This window comes from Macaca thibetana, chromosome 4, assembly GCF_024542745.1.
Source record: "Macaca thibetana thibetana isolate TM-01 chromosome 4, ASM2454274v1, whole genome shotgun sequence".
Taxonomy (NCBI): Eukaryota; Metazoa; Chordata; class Mammalia; order Primates; family Cercopithecidae; genus Macaca; species Macaca thibetana.
This window is the reverse complement of record NC_065581.1, coordinates 140,002,832-140,020,504: the sequence shown is the minus strand read 5'-3', so window position 1 is coordinate 140,020,504 and position 17,673 is coordinate 140,002,832.

Genomic DNA, 17,673 nt, shown 5'->3' with positions numbered 1-17,673 from the left:
TCTGCAGGGAGAACAGGTTATTTTCAGTGGGGCATGGTATTTAGAGATCTCAGTTAAAGCTCTGAGAAAGCTTATTGACACTGGTTAAGTTTTTTTTTTTTTGAATTTGCAAGTGGGCAAAATTAGGAAAAGTGTATTTATTCTTGCAGATATGTGTTTATTAATATTCTTGCAAAATAGAGAAAGTAGTGTCTAATGAGTTCAACTTAGATTCTCAAGTACAAAATATTTGCTGATACAGCAACTTTAAAAAGTTTCATTTTATTGTGATAGGAACACTTACCAGATCTACCCTCTTAATAGGTTTCTAAGTGTACAATACATTATTACTAACTATAGACAGTATGTTGCATAGCAGATCTCTAGAAGTTGTTCATCTTGCATAACTGAAACTCTATATCCATTGGTTAGCCACTCCCCATTTCTTCCTGCCCTCAGCCTCTGGCAATCACTGTTCTGCTCTCTACTTCTGTGAGTTTGATTATTTTAGATGCTTTATACAAGTGAAGTCATGCAGTATTTGTCCTTCTTTGGCTTACTTCACTTAGCGTAATGTCTTCCAGGTTTATCCATGTTGTCGCATATTTCAGCATTTCCTTCTTTTTTAATGCTGAATAATATTCCGTTGTATGCATCTACCACACTTTCTTTATCCTTTTATCCATCAATGGACATTTAGGTTATTCTACATCCTGGCTATTGTAAATAGTGTTGCAGTAAACAAGGTAGTGCAGATATCTCTTTAAGATCCGAACTTCATTTCTTTTGAATATATACCCAGAAGTGGGATTGCTGGATCATACGGTGGTTCTATTCTTAAATTATTGAGGAACCTTCATAGTATTTTCCATGGTGGCTATTTTGCATTCCCACCAATAGTGTACAGGGTTTCAAAGTTCTCCACATCCTCACCAACACTGTTGTCTTGTGTTTTTTGGATGATAGCCATCCTAACAAGGTGTGAGGTTATATTGCAATGTGGTTTTGGCTTGCATTTCCTTGATGATTAGTGATATTGAACATTTTTCCACATACATATTGGCCATTTGTATGTCTTTGGAAAAATGTTTGTTAGAGTCCTTTGCCCATTTTTAAATGGGATTATTTGTTTTTTTATTTTTACTAATGAGTTGTAGTAGTACCTTATATATTTAGGGTATTAACCTCTTATCGGATATATGATTTGTAAAGATTTTCTTTTATTCTTTTTTTCTATAGATTGTCTTTTCATTCTGTTGATTGTTTCCTTTGCTCTGCCACAGCTTTTGATTTTGCTGTAGTCCTATATTTATTTTTGCTTTTTGTTGTCTGTCTGTCCTTTTGGTGTCATATCCAAGAAATCATTGCCAAGACCAATGTCAAGAAACTTTTCCTATGTTTTGTTCTGGTAGTTTTATCATTCCTGGTCTTACATTTAGGTCTTTAATCCATTTTGAGTTGATTTTTGTGTATGGTGTAAGATAAGGATCTAATTTTGTTATTTTACATGTGGATATTCAGTTTTCCCAGCACCGTTTGTTGAAGAGACTATCTTTTCCTTATTATATTTTCTTTGCACTTTTGTCAAAGACTAGGTGACTATATATACATGGTTTATTTCTGGGCTATTTGATTCTATTGATCTACATGTTTGTCTTTATACTAGTACCATATGATTTAATTACTGTAACTTTGCAATCTATTTTGAAATCAGAAAGTGTGATGTCTCCAGCTTTGTTCATCTTTTTCAAGATTGTGTTGGCTCTTCAGGGTCTTTGTGTTCCATATGAATTTTAGGATTTTTTTTTTTCTATTTCTGCAAAACATGTCATTCGAATTTTGATTGGGAGCATTTTATTCTTTTGATGGTATTATAAAATAGATTGCTTTTTGTTAATTTCATTTAGATTGTTCATTGTAACTCTATAGAAATATAATTGATTTTTGTATACTCATTGGGATCATACAACTTTGCTATGCTCATATATTAGTTCTATCATGTTTTTTAATGTATTCCTTAAGATTTTCTGTATACAATACTGTGTCATCTTCAAATAGAGATAGTTTTATTTTTTCTTGTCCAATCAGAATACCTTTTAGTCTATTCATTTACCTAATTGCCCGGCTAGACTCTCCAGCACAATGTTAAATAGAAGTGGTAAGAGCAGATGTCCCTGTCTTACTTCTTATTTTAGGGGAAAACCATTTAGTCTTTCATCATTAAGTATGGTTAGCTGTGAGTTCTTCATCAGTGCCTTTCATCAGGTTGAGGGTGCTCCCTTCTATTTCTAGTTTGTTGGGTCATCTAATTCATAAAGGTATTATTGATTGTATTTACTTGTTCTTGTGTCCCTTCTAGTTTAGTCTTACATTATGATATTATTTTTCTTTTGTTTTAAAATCTTTCATAAATTCTGTCACCTTTCTTTTCAAATTTTCATTTTCTTCAGTTATCGCATTTTTTAGTTTTTCTTAAATCTGATTGGTTATTCTTTATTGTCTTCTATCATTTCTTGTGTTTCATGTAAGTGGTTGCTAAATATTGTACTACACTTTTTATCTTTTGTAAGTATTCCTTTTGACTCATTTTAATTGTTTGCATGGATGTTTTGCCTTTCTCTGTCTCATGTGATATCTTTGTATAAGTTCAACTCTCATTTTTTTTGGATGCTAATTTTTAAGGAAAATGAGTTTTCCATCATTTCCAGTGGGATGATAGTTAGGGTAGCTTTTTCTAATTTGAGGCCTCTAATGTCCCCTTTTCTGTTGTTTTCATGGAACATATTGGGACCTTCTCTTTCTTCTGTTCCTTTTGCCACATCCTGCCCAATTTGGATTCTCCCCTAGCAATTTCTCCTCATTGTGGGATTTTGTCCTGGAAGGGAACTTTGGTGGAACAAAAGTAACCTAAGCCACTCTCTCAGCTGGCACGGGGCCTCCAGGGAGTGTTCATTGGGTTCTCTTATTCCCAGGGATGCTGATGGCCTGTTGACCTTCCTTCTTCCTTCATTGAGGATGACCTCACATTGGTCTTGCAGCTGTGGGTGGTTCGTCTCCCAGTATCTAGGGGTTTGTAAGGGATACCTTGTCACCTGTTTGCTGCACACATTGCCCAAGGGATTATGGTTTTGCTATCATACTTTCTCTGCCTGTGCTTTATGAGAGGACTCAAGAATATTTTAAAACCATACCTCTCTCACTACCTTCTACCCAGACTCCTTGAAAAGTGTTTAAAACCCATTGTGATGGAAGGAAGATTATAAAACAAAAGAATAAATAAAACATAAAGCTCTCCCTCACATACATTATAAGCCTCTGTTATATGTAAGTAATCCGTATCTACAGATTTCTCTAATCAAAATTTGGAAGAAATATAGCTATGCTTTCACAGTTCCTGACAAGCTGCTTGCTTATTAATTAGCTTTAAAGTCAGTGTTTTGATTTTTGCTCCTTTCCATTTCTAGGAAGGACCATGCAAACATTTCAGAAAGATGAGGAATTGATCTGATCTCAAACCACAGGGGCAGCTTTTATTCCTTGTCTGTTTCCTTTACCTGCTTGTCCACCCTCAGTGGGGATAGAGAATGGCACTGTGGAGTCATGCTGTGAATATACTCAGGGGCTGCTTAATGCCTTTATAAACAAAATTAATAATATTTATATCACAAATATAGACATATCTGTGAATCTTCTATAAGCTTGTCAATGTTTCTTTGAATTACTATATCCCAACTGATGAGTGTGCTTTAGTAATATTGTGAGTGAATGTCAAGCAATAACTACCTCTGGGTCCTACAAACTATTATGTTCACCCTGAAAAAGTGACTATTCTACATAACTATAATAATTTTGTATTTACTGTAAGTAATACTTTTCTGTCATTCTTTCACAAAAAGTTATTCTCAATAATTTCATTTGAATAGTCTAGTTTTCCTACTTCTAAATTAGCAGGCAGTTTTTCTCAATGATTTTAATCTATTTTCATCTGACGACATTTCCAATTTACTATGATCTTTTGGGATTCAGAAATTATCCTCCAAGGCAGAAGAACAGTTTGGTCCCTAGGAAACCAGACTTTTATTTAATCATTCATACTATTGATACAATTATTAAACAACACTGAACCAGAAATGTTCAACTCTTCTAAACTTAATCATGTATATTTACAATCTAATACTGCACTGTGTTATAAAACCCTTTAGTGGAATAGATTGCTTTTGGAATCTGTGTAGATAGCACCATGATAAGCATTCAATTGTCACTGGTTAATACTGTTGAAAAAAAGAGGAAGCAAGGAAGATAGGAGGGAAGGAAGGGAGAGATGGAAGGAAGAAGGAATTGTTTGCTGGTGTGTAGATAAGTGCTACGCATTGATATACTGTAGTCCTTGCAAAATGACCTTAGCAGGGGAAAAAAAACCCTTATTTTTAATTTCTTTGTGGGAAGGCGCTAAGTGAAGGTATACAATATTTCACTTAAGCAAACTATTTAAGAATTCTTTATGTTATAGAAACAAATGTAAAATCAGCAAATACCTCTCCTCTGTTGGGCATAGGCAGGGAGGTTGAGAAAACCAGAGTTTTCCAAAGAAAAGCCCAAATGTTAAATTTTTGCTTTTATAGAGTATATATTTTTAGATTAAAAATAAGCATTGATGGGCTGGGCACCATGGCTCATGCCTGTAATCTCAGCACTTTGGGAGGCCAAGGCAGGTGGATCACCAGGTCAAGAGATCGAGACCAGCCTGGCCAACATGGTGAAACCCCATCTCTACTAAAAATACAAAAATTAACTGGGCGTGGTAGTGTGTGCCTGTAATCCCAGCTACTCGGGAGGTTGAGGCAGGAGAATCACTTGAACCCGGGAGGCAGAGGAGGTTCCAGTAAGCCACGATTTTGCCACTGCACCCCAGCCTGGCAACAGAGTAAGACTCTGTCTTAAAAAAAAAAAAAAAAAAATTGATGGAAATGTTTTCTGTAGTGCTTCTTTACACTCACATCATTTACCATTTCCTTTTAAGTGGATTATGCAGATGTTCTTGAAGCCAACACATCATCAATTTAAAAATATATTCCCTGGATTCTTTTATTTTATAGCTCATCTTTAAAGCTAAATTAAACAGTAATTGCTGTGTCATGTGGAAATCCACTCCTGTCGACAAAAAGCAAATCATAAAGTAAGAGTTGTGTTTTCAATGACTTCTGTTTATTAAGATTGTAGAAATACAGTCAAACCCCATTATACAATGTCTTCTTATATGGATGTGGATATACTGGGGGTCAAAAAAATTTTCATTTAATAAATTGATTTTACAAGTTGGAAAGTTGTGTTTGTTCCTATCCCCAATATGAGCATTATAAAGTTACACTATAAATATATGCAAGTCTGTCTTTAGGGCTCTCAAAATAAAGAACTTAAATATAACCTTGTAAAGCTTTAACTTGCTATTACATCATTTATTGGCCTGTGTCTTGCCACTTGACTTAATCATTGAGTTTTTAGTACTTAATCACTGAGCTTTTTAGCAAACTCAGCTCTATGTGCTTTCTTGGCCACATGTGGTGATTCGACATGTATATTAGGCAATCTTAAGAACTGTGGGTGACCCATATCTGGGTTTCCAGTGCAACTTGTACATGTCTCTGTCATAGCTCTTCTCACAGTGTACTGTAAATGTGATTACTGGTCTGTCTTCTCTATCAGACCCTTAACCTCTTTGGGACCAGGGACCAGTTTATCCATTTCTATGTCTGTTATGCCTATGACTATCCCTGGCAGAGAGGAAGCACTCAGTATGTATACTTTATGAGGCCCACTAAAACCTTTCTCCAGTAATGACCTTGGCTTTTCTTATTGTGTTAAGTGTTCAGAGTATTCTGTCTCTCCTGAATGGTTGGAGACACTAAATTATCTGACGAGTATTCTCTGGTCATGGGCACAGGGAAACACAGATTGGGCTTCTAATTTTTCTATTAATTAAATTTTAGTAATGTTTTATTAATTCTATGCATTTTTCCTCTTCCTAGGAGTAATGGTATGTACATTTTGACACAGCAATTCTACCTTAGGGGATATCTTCTACAGAAATAAAGGCACCTAGGCATAAAGGCTCATGATTAAGGAAGTCTCTGGCAGCATTTCCTGTAGAGGCAATAAATTGCAAATATCCTGACTGTCCATCTACAGGGCAGTGTTTGAATACAATTGGATATATCAATACTATAGAGCTATACATGTATAGATAAAATTTTTTAAAAACATGGAGTCATACTGTGTACAGTCATTCTTTGGTATCCACAGGGGATTGGTTTCAGGACCTGTGTGATACCCAAGTTTGCAATGCTCAAGTCCCTGATATAAAATGGTATAGTATTTTCATATAACCTATACACATCTTCCTATATACTTTAAATCATCTGTAGATTACTTTTAACACTAATACAATGTAAATGCTATAAGTAGTTGTTACAGAATATTGTTTTTCTTCTTTATATTATTTTTATTATTGTATTGTCATTTTTATTTTATTTTTTCTCCAAATATTTGTGGTTGCTTGAATCGTCAGATGTGGAACCTGTAGACGTGAAGTGCTGACTATATATCATTCTTTCTTTTTTATTTAAAATATATCTTGACATCCCTCCAGGTTAATACAGATAACTGTTTATTATTCTTTAGCATGGATATTATACTAGCTCAGTTGAGCAAGATTAGAAAAAGGAAAGAAAATGGAGATTATTAGCTTTTACTTATACATGTCTTTGACCTGTACTGAGCATACATCACTTGTGTTATTAAGAATATCTGATAAAGTTAAAAATATGACAGTCAATGTTCATTCAAAGAGGTCTGGCTTGATTTTTCAAGGTTACTTGGAACCAACTCTCTGAATATGATGAGTAATCAAGATGATTAAACACTTTGATGACAAATTTAAGATGTGACTACAAAGTAATGAGTCTGCTTTTTGTTCTTAGTTTTCACAAACTCAATTCAACAGTGTTTCTAAAAGAGCAGTTTCACAAGGCTTTTAGATAAATGTAGTAGTATTGGAAAAACCACAGGATTTCAGGGTTGAGGAAAATAATTTGGATGTTTAAGTTCTGGCATTTTTTAAAAGTCAGTTTCAATATTTTATGGTCACAGTTACTATGTATTCATATAGTGGGCCAAGTGTGGCACATCAACCAATGATGCCCATTGTTGAGCAGCTAAAATTCCATCCTAACTCATATTATTCTCTCCAATTTTTTTTTTTGGTAATATATCTTTCTCACTGTTATTGTTAGTTATTACTTTGACTAGATAGTCTTGTGATTTTTCACTATTCAGCTGTCCTTTAAAAATTGTATTGACATACTTTCCCTTGTCAGGCTGCCCTTGTGAGACAAGCATTTTAAGTGTTACAAGGAGGTGCTGTTACTATTACAAAAGTTATTATAAGAAGGATAAAAGGACTTGGTTGGGAACAGTAGCCCCATACATGAGAAAAAAATAGTTACATAGTTCCAGATCGTTGTAACAAGAGTGTAGGGTACATAAATGATCTCAGGTCACCAGATTAGTTCAGATAATAGAAGGAAATATGTGAACCCAAGTTCCCTGTATGGATATAAGCTGGGAAATACAGAGGAATCTGCAGCATGGTGTACTAGGAGCAGAACAGGGTGCAAACGTATCCTGTGACTGGTTATCAGCAGAACACTGGGCCTGGGTCCAGCTACTTTGATCCTCTAGAGAAGCAAGATGGCTGCGTTGTGTAAAGCTAATTTGGTAGAGTTCACGGGGAGTACAGAGTTGGGTCCTCAAGCAGGCTGCCCGAGTGACCTCGTTGTAGGACATACAAGGGCTTGAGTGCCTTCTATTCTCCTAAACAGAAATTCTTGGTATTGCTTTGATGTTGTTTTTTCTCCTTGAGATGCAATTTTGTCACTCTCAAAACAATTCTAAAGCAAACAACAACAATAATAATAATGGTATGTGGTGTTCTGATCATTTAGGATGTTCTGCTGCTGTTTCTGATTCCAGGATCTAAGCAATAGTCCTTCTTCAAACAGTGGTCTTCTGTCCTTCCCAACAGATGGTCCTGTGGTTGGAAATCTTTACAGGATTCCTGTAGAACCATAGTGACTTTGATGCGTCATTATGCCAAGGCCCAGAAGCTATGGAACATATTAGCTTACCATGAAAGGCCTGCTTTGCAATGCTTTGGCACTTGCAAAAATGGTCTTCACATTGAGAGTCCCAGAGTGTGCCTTACACAGTAATAAATTACATTACCAACAGCCATTATGACCTCAGTGAGAGATGCATGCAGCCAAGAGCAGCTACATGTTACTGTCAGTTAATTAGCGTTGGTATTCATTAAAACTGGGAGTGAGGGCCCGGAAACGATCCATTACTCATTGTGAATGGAGTCATGGGACAGCATAAAAGCTAGCCGAGCAACCACTGAAAGCAAGAACCTGGAAGCAGATTAGAGATCAACGAATTGGTTACTTGGTTATAGTTCTTTACTATGTGCACACTCATTCACACAAAAACTCACACACACTCATACGCTCAGCCCACACTTGTAACTTCACACACACATTTCCATTAGAATCCATGGTTCATGTTATAGGTTGAATTTTGGCCATCCACCCCAAAGAAATATTAAAGTTTTAAACCCTGGTGTCTGTGAATGTGAATTTGTTTGGAAACAGGTTACTTGCAGATGTAATAAATTAAGATGAGGTCATACTTGGTTAGGGTGGGCCCTAATCCAATATGACTGGCGTCCTTATAAAAAGAGAGAACAGAAACATAGGGAGGAAAATGCCATATGAAGACGCAAAGACACAGAGACACAGAGGGAAGACAGCCGTGTGATGATGCATACACGTTGGAGTTATGCTGCCACAAGCCAAGGAATGCCTGGGGATATAAGAGGTAAGGAATGATCCTCCCTTAGAGGATTTGGAGGAAGTGTGGCCCTGCCACCACCTTGACATTGGACTTCTACACTCCAGACCGGAGAGAGAATACATTTCTGATATTTTAAGCCACCCAGTTTGTGGAATTTTGTATGGCAACCCTAGGAAAATAATATTGTAGCTCACGTTCATGAAATAGACTTCCTCACACTTACGACCCTTCCTGTATCTTCTGTCACACCTTCACACTCAGGTTTCTGTCTCACTTACAACAATTCAAATTCAAGCACAATAAGCTCACGCACTCCTCCTACTGTAATCAATGTATGTGTTTTAAGTAACATAGAGGATTAGTCAGAATTGCAAGGTGGACAATGACTACTTTGTGCACTACGTTGGAAGTGAGGAAAATGTTCTCTTTCATTATGATTCTTCAACCCAGAGACAGTTGTGATAGATTATAGCAAATATTTTTATTTGGCATATATTTTTCTCATTACTAACCTAATTTTGATACTGTAGTAAACTTGCCCGTGAACAAAGTAGTCTTTGGGGGAATTTTTTTTTTTTTTTGAGTGGGAGTCTTGCTGTGTCGCCTAGGCTGGAGTGCAGTGGTGCAATCTCAGCTCACTGCAACCTCTGCCTCCCGGGTTCAAGAGATTCTCTTGCCTCAACCTCCCAAGTAGCTGGGACAACAGGTATGCACCACTGTGCACGGCCAATTTTTGTACTTTTAGTGGAGACAGGGTTTCACCATGTTGACCAGGCTGGTCTCGCACTCCTGACCTCCAGTGATCTGCCCAACTCAGCCTCCTAAAGTGCTGGGATTACAGGTGTGAACCCCCACATTTGGCTTTAGGGGAGTTTTCAATGTGGCAATTTTTAACCAATTTCAAATTTTGGCAGAAAGAATGTTCATAGAAAACTTAAAATAGACCATGCACAGTGACTGATGCCTGTAATCCCAGCACTTTCGGAGGCCTAGGCAAGTGGATCACTTGAGGTCAGGAGTTCGAGACCAGCCAGGTCAACATAATGAAACCCCCATCTGTACTAAAAATACAAAAAATTAGCAGGGCATGGTGGTGTGTGCCTGTGGTCCTAGCTGCTTGGGAGGCTGAGGCATGAGAATCGTTTGAACCTGGGAAGTGGAGGTTGCAGTGAGCAAAGATTATACCACTGCACTCCTGCGTGGGTGACAGAGTGAGAGTCTCTCTCAAAAAAAATAAATTAAAAAAATTCTTTTAAATATATGATCTTCCTATCATTCATTTAAAAACTATATTTTAAATAAGACACTTTCCCAATGAATATTTATTTTCCTTCTTTAAAATGATCTGTACCATTTGCTTTCATACATATTTACTATTTGCAGTAGTTACGGTAGCTTATATTTTTGTGTTGAACTTTATGGAAAAAATAAACAATACAAAGTGGTTTTTGTTATCAAAGTGTTCATAGGCTATACACTGTGTTCTTGAATTTATGCCTCCTTCCCAACATACTTTTTCTTTGGGTGTCTACTGATGAATCACACTGTCTGCCTCTACATCTCCAATTGGCTATCTTAAAGACAGTCAAACTGAACATACAGAAAACCTAGCTAGTGATATATATATATATCTATGTGTGTGTGTGTGTGTGTATATACACACACACACATATACATACACACACACACATAGATATATATATATATATATATTTATTATTATTATTATTTTTGAGACAGAGTCTTGCTCTGTTGCCCAGGCTGGAGTGCAGTGGCACGATCTCAGCTCACTGCACGCTCTGCCTCCTGAGTTCACACCATTCTCCCACCTCAGCCTCCGGAGTAGCTGGGACTACAGGTGCCTGCCACCACACCCAGCTAATTTTGCTTTTGTGTTTTTAGTAGAGACGGGCTTTTACCGTGTTAGCCAGGATGGTCTTGACTTCCTGACCTTGTGATCCACCCGCCTCAGCCTCCCAAAGTGCTGGGATTACAAGCATGAGCCACTGCATCCGGCCTGGTGATACTTTTTGTCATTCCAATTCTCTTTCATGTCCCTGCCTCCAGGAATAGTGCCACCCTCCATCCAGGTCAAAAACCTGTGCTTCAAGCTTAACATCTCCATCTCTCTCCATCTTCACTATTCTACTTTTATCTAATTAAACACCACTATTTTATTTTACTTCCTAAATGTCTCTGGAATCTATTTTAAGTTCTTCATCTCCTTCACCACTAGTTTAGTCCAAATTACTATGATCTTTCCTCTAGATTACTGCAGCAGCCATCTAATGGCAGGAAGGACAACAGCCACACTGACTTCCACCCCATTCTCTTTTTCACACTGCAGTCAAAGGCAAATTTTTAGAGAGCAAATAGTATGCCACCTGCCTGTGCAAATGTGCAATGGTTTTCCAAAGTCCTCAAAGTAAAGCCTGAAATCTTTAACTTGGCCTAGAAGTCCAGAATACTTCTGTAAGTTTCAGCTTACACTACTGTCCTCCTCCTCGCACTCCAAACATACCTTCTTATCGTGAAAGTGTAATGCATACACTTTGCTCCTCTCAACTCCAGATTTTTGTACCTATTATTTCCTCTGTCTAGAACACTTTTCTCTCCTGTTTTCCTCCCTGAATTCTTCCCATTGATTACCATACATCATTCAGAATTCCATTCAGACAACATTTCTTTAAGAAAGTCTTTCCAGGTATCCCAGAACAGATCAGGGATCCCAGTAGTATGTTTATTGGTTCTGTCATTTATTCAACAGTCATTGAGCATCACTGCATGTGGGGTGGCGGGGGGGCTCTTCTAGGCACTTAGGCTGCAACATTGGACATGAAGACAAGGCCTCTGCTCACATAAGCTTATGATATGGTTGCAGGGAAACGAAAACAAACAAGTAAATAAATAAGAAATCACCAAGTAGTGGTAAGTTCAATGGTAGAAAGAATTGAGAAAAGCATTAGGCTTCTCTTAGAAGATGAGATCTAATCTCAGACCTGAGTATCAAAAGGAGCCAAGGACATACAATTCCATGGGAAGAGCATTCTCAGCAGAGGTTCTAGGGAGAGAGAGATTCTCTGGAGAAGAGAAAGATGGATAAAGTGTGTGAGTAAAGGGGGTTATGTTACGCAGAAGATATAATGAGGGGCAGGACTAGGTCAAGGTGAGGTGTTTGGATTTTATTCTGAGGTTTGATGGGAAGCCATTGAAGGGCTTTAAGTAAGGACATTACATGTCCCCATTTACATTTTCAAAAGATGACTCTAGCTGCTCTGTGTAGGATTTGGGATGTGCAAGCATCTAAGTGGAGCTATCAGATGGGGGCTACTGCAGTAGTCCAGGTGAAAGACAATGGCGGCTTAGATTAGGATAGTAGCAGTGGGGTTGGAGAAAGACAGATAAATGGAGGATGCAGGCTGGCAGTAGAGTTAAGAGAAATTGCTGGTAGATTGGATAGGGGGATACGGGGAAAGAAGAATTAGGGATGATTTCCTGATTGTGTAGCTATGTGAATGGCAGTAGCAATTATTGAGATGGGATGCAGCTTTGGAGATGGGGAAACAAGAGTCTGGTTTTAGGCATGTCAAGTTTGAGATGTCCATTAGACAGCCAAGTGGATGTGTCAGATATGCTGTAGCTTCTAAGAGCCTGGAATTCAGGTGTCAGGTGAAGCTTGGAGTCACAAACTGGGAAACCATATAGATATTGAAGCCATAGGTCTAGATGGAACAGTGAGGGGGGACCAGCATTGAGCTTTCAGACATACTATCATCTGGAGATAGAGCAGAGGACAAGGTACCAGCAAACAATACTACAAAGGAGCAGCCAGTGAGTGAGGACAACCAAAGGGTGGTGTGTCCAGATAGCCAATGATAAAAATAATCTCATTAACTTAATCCTATGTCAGGAGTTCTATTATTGTTGCAAGTTCATCAAAGAAATCTAAACAACCCCTGCTTAATATATTTGATTAAAAAAAGAATCCAATCAATCATCAAAATTAAGTTTACTTCTCTACCAGTAGGAGATAATCATCCCTTGGAGTAACAAATCTCATTCTTGTTAGTAAGTGGACACAGTACTAACAGTAGGTTTTCCTGTTTCCCAACTCAATAGCAGTGCTTAGCTCCTTGCCTCCTTTCTTTTTAGATATCCAATACCAATCAGGTAAAAGATGAATTTAAAACATATAAAAATTACAAATGTATATCTGAGGATCATGGTCAAATACATTCCCAACAACATGTGAACACATCAAATATTGAAAGTAGAAGGTAGGATAGCCTGCATATAGTGGTAATTTTGTAGCTTCATATTGAATATGTGTGTATCTATATTTAGTGTAAAAAGTTGAGGAATCTTCAAAAGAAATAAAGTTTGGAAGAGCAGTGAACAGGGGGAGATTTTAAAAAGATAAACATAAATAATTTGCCTTATCAAGGCATTTTCCACCCTGGGGTGTGTGTTTGCATAAACCTGCATGTGTGCTTAAGGGTCAGGATCCAGCATGCTCACTTGGAGTAGGAGAGGCTTGTATCAAAACATTCATCAAAACACAGGCTGCATTCCATTTCCACAGCCCAATATCAAGATTGCCCAGAATTACATCTTATGCCATTAGACATCTAATGCAAAGCCATCAAGGCTTTCAGCTTTCCTCGGGGACCCCTCGGGAGGAATTTTTGCCGAGAGTCGGCAACTTAGACCTGCTGCCTGTCAGGAAAGAACCGTGGTACAAGTTTCAGGGAGGGCTTCCGTTGTCAAAACAATAATAGCTGTAATTTTCTCTCCCTCTATTTACAGGAAACAAACTCTTCCTTCCTGTCCTCTGCCTGTAGCAGAAAATAGACAAGCCAAGCAGATGTCCAGGGATGGCGGAGGAGTACCTTGGCTGCAGCTTCCTTGAGAGAAAACAAGCTCAAGGGAGCCTTGGGGGCTGGGGGTGGGAGTGCGGGGCGGGGGCGTGAAGGAAGGTGGCACAGTATTGTATTCAGGTTCCCAACTCACTCAAGCTGAGTGCCCGTTGCCTTCTTTGTCTCCCTCCCTCTCCCTCTGTCTCTTTTGAACTTACTGTGAAACAAATGAACTATATATGGCCAGGGAAATCTCCAGCAGTCCCAGTATTTTTAAACTCTTGTAGTCTCCTGTTTGCACACTCATGTGACGTAGAGGAACTAGATCCAGAGACTTTCTCATGGGAATCCGGGATGCTTCGCCATAACTGCTGGCTTTGGTTGCATGTGTTTTTGCTCCTTGTTAATGCAGCCCTTGGGGTTTCATTTCACATCTAAAAGACCTGGGAAGCAGCAGATTTTGTGAGTGCACTAAGAATGTACCAGGGAGGCTGTGTTCAGGGTGTCTGTCCAGGATCGTCGTTGAGGGCCCAAGAAACTTTGCAGCCTGTGTAACCGGCCTGGCTCAGACTGGAGGGTGAACTGCCGGGCATCTTAATGCAAACTGGAGAGCGTTAGCAAGGAAGAATTATTCTCAGAACATTCCGCGAGCCCTTCACTGATGAATTCCTCATCGTTGTGTCGGTTTTTTTTTTTTTTTTTTTTTTTTTTTTTTTTTTTGCTGTTCTTGTGCATTATCCAATGTTACTCAAGCTATTTTATTAATATGTGCCCCAATCCCTGCCTTCAGCGTGTGTTTCCAGTGACTGTTTATTTCTCTTTCAGATCCCCTTGCTGACGTCCTTTTCACCACTGAAAAGATGTTTCAAAATGTCCTGGAATCGAAAATATTTTATTTTGTAAGAGATGTATTTTCAAGCAGTTTATTCACAAGAGTGACATTATATTTGAGGATTAAATGAAAATAGGGGAACAACTCACATAGTTACTGAGTGGAAAAAATTACCTTTAAAACAGGATGGAAAATGAAATAGCGACTGTGGGTGTAGTTTCTTGTAGGAACACTGAGTCTAATTAGTTGTCTAGGTCATGCACCACATAACTCGGTGCCACCACTCATAATATAGATTTAATTTAATATGATGATTTCCTGTCATATATTAGTGAAATGTCTTGAAGGAAGAGTCCCTTTTGTACAAAGGGGCCATATGGACTATTAGTAATCACTTGTTTTGAGGATAGGAATGAATCTTACCCACTTTTTTTTTTTCCTATTGCAATTTACCTGTTATAATCATTACTATTTACAGAGAGCTAACTTTCTATCAGACACTAGTATAAACAATGTTATGCTGGTAATAGAGCTGGAAAAAGAAAAAAGAGGCCCTGACTTGCAGTGCTTGCCAATTTCCATAGTGTAAATATTCGCACCATAGCCACCTTCAGGCTACCAAAGTTCTTGAAAGCTAAGTGTAGTGTTGAGTAGGGATGATCACAGTTGGCTTTCCTGAGCCAGTATGAGTTGGCTGCAACAAACTATTGGTTCTATAATAAGTTATTAACAGGCATTAATTGCTTTAAATATTAACAAGTTTTATTTGCTCTATAAAATGATATTATTATTCACCATCATACAGATATGGAAACTTAGGCAATGAAAAGTTATGTTACTTTGCATAAGGTGACAGAACTGGTAAACAGTGGAGCCAGGCTTTGAGCCCAGGCTGCCTAAATCCAGAGCCCATGCACACAATCCCTAGACCATACTGGAAGCAATAGTGCAGGTGTCAGCAAATGATTTCTAAATGAGGAAATCTTGATGTCAAGAAGTGTATTAACTGCTTTAAGTATTGTATCAGTTAGGATTCCACCAAAGAAACAGAACTAGTAATCAATAGACATAGTTAATATGAATATATAATAAATTCACATTATGTATTTTTAATAAAATATATTTAGAAATAATGTAAATATATATGGATATATGTTGATTTATTGCAAGGAAAATTGGCTTACGTGATTGTGGCAGCTGGCTACAAAAGTCTGAAATCTCTACAGCAGACCCTCAGGAAGGGCCAACAGAAACTCTCAAGCAGGGGCTAACACTGCAGTCCACAAGTAGAATCTCTTCCTCAAGGAAGCCTAAGTTCTGTTCTTAAGGCTTTTTAATTACTTGAATCAGGCCAACACAGATTATCTAGGATAATCTTTCTACACAAACCAAACTATTACAGACTTTAACAACACCTACCTTCACAGCAACATCTATATTAGTGTTTGATTGAATAACTGGAGCCTATAGCCTGAATAAGTTGACTCATAAAGTGTTGAGTTGAATTGCATTGACCAAAGTTTTATGTTGAAATCCTAACCTCTGGTATCTGTGAATGTGACTTTAATTGGAAATAGGGTCTTTGCAGAGGAAATGAAGGTAAGGTGAAGTCATACTAGAGTAGGGTGAGACCTTAATTGAATATGACTAGCATCCTTATGAGATGAAAAGGGAAATGTAGACACAAACATACAGGTAGAATGCTGTGGAAATGGAGGCAGAGATTGGAGTGATGCATCTCCAAGCCAAGAAATGGCAAGAACTGGTGGAAGCCACCAGAAGGCATGAAGAGGCAAAGAAGCCTCCTTCCCTAGAGCCTTCATGAGGAAGACCCTGCCAACACCTTGATTTTGGGCTTCTTGCATCCAGAACTGTGAAACAATAAATTTCTGTTGGTTTAAGCTACCCAGTTTGTGGTCCTTTGTCATGGCAGGCCTAGGAACTAATACTACGGGGATCTTAAAAATAATGAGAGGTGACAACGTGCTAGCAGCCCTGGCTCTGGGAGCCTCCTTGGCCTGGGCATCCACTCTGGCAGTGCTTGAGGAGCCCTTCAGCCCACCACTGCACTGTGGGAGCCCCTCTCTGGGCTGGCCGAGGTCGGAGCCGGGTCCCTCTGCTTGCGGGGTGGTGTGGAGGGAGAGGTGCATGCGGGAACAGGGACTGCGAGCAGTGGGCATCCAGGCCAGTGCCAGTTTCCACGGGTGCGGGTGTGGGCGCGAGCTCTGTGGGCCCTGCATTCCTAGCAGCCGGCCTGAGCTGCCAGCCCAGGGCAGTGAGGGGCTTAGCACCTGAGCCAGCAGCTGCCGGCCCACTGGCGCTGCACTTGAGTTCTCGCCAGCCCTCAGCATCTGCCTGATTATTTCCTTCTGCCTTTTCTCCTTGATCCTGATCCATGATGGAGTGCAGGCGTGGCTCAGGACTAGCGGGCAGCTCAGCCTGCAGCCCCCGTGCAGGATCCACTGGGTAAGGCCATCTGGGCTCCTGAGTCTGGTGGGGACTTGGGGAACTTTTATGTCTAGCTAAGGGATCGTAAACACACCAATCAGCACTCTGTGTCTAGCTCAGGGTTTGTAAATACACCAATCAGTACTCTGTATCTAGCTAACCTAGTGGGGACTTGGAGAACTTTTATGTCTAGCGAGAGGATTGTAAATGCACCAATCAGTCTGTCAAAACGGACCAATCAACTCTCTGTAAAATGGACCAATCAGCAGGATGTGGGTGGGGCCAGATAAGGGAACAAAAGCAGGCTGCCTGAGTAGCGGCAACATGCTCCAGTAGCCTTCCACACTGTGGGTGCTTTGTTCTTTTGCTCTTAGCGGTGAATTTTGCTGCTGCTCACTCTTTGGGTCCACGCTGCCTTTATGAGCTGTAACACTCACCACGAAGGTCTGCAGCTTCACTCCTGAAGCCAGCAAGACCACCGAGAAGAAGGAACAAACTCCAGACACACCATCTTTAAGAGCTGTGACACTCACCACGAGTGTCCACAGCTTCATTCTTGAAGTCAGCGAGACCAAGAACCCACCAATTCTGGACACAATAACACTGTGATAATAAATAATGTCTACTTCACTGACATCTAGGATATCACTT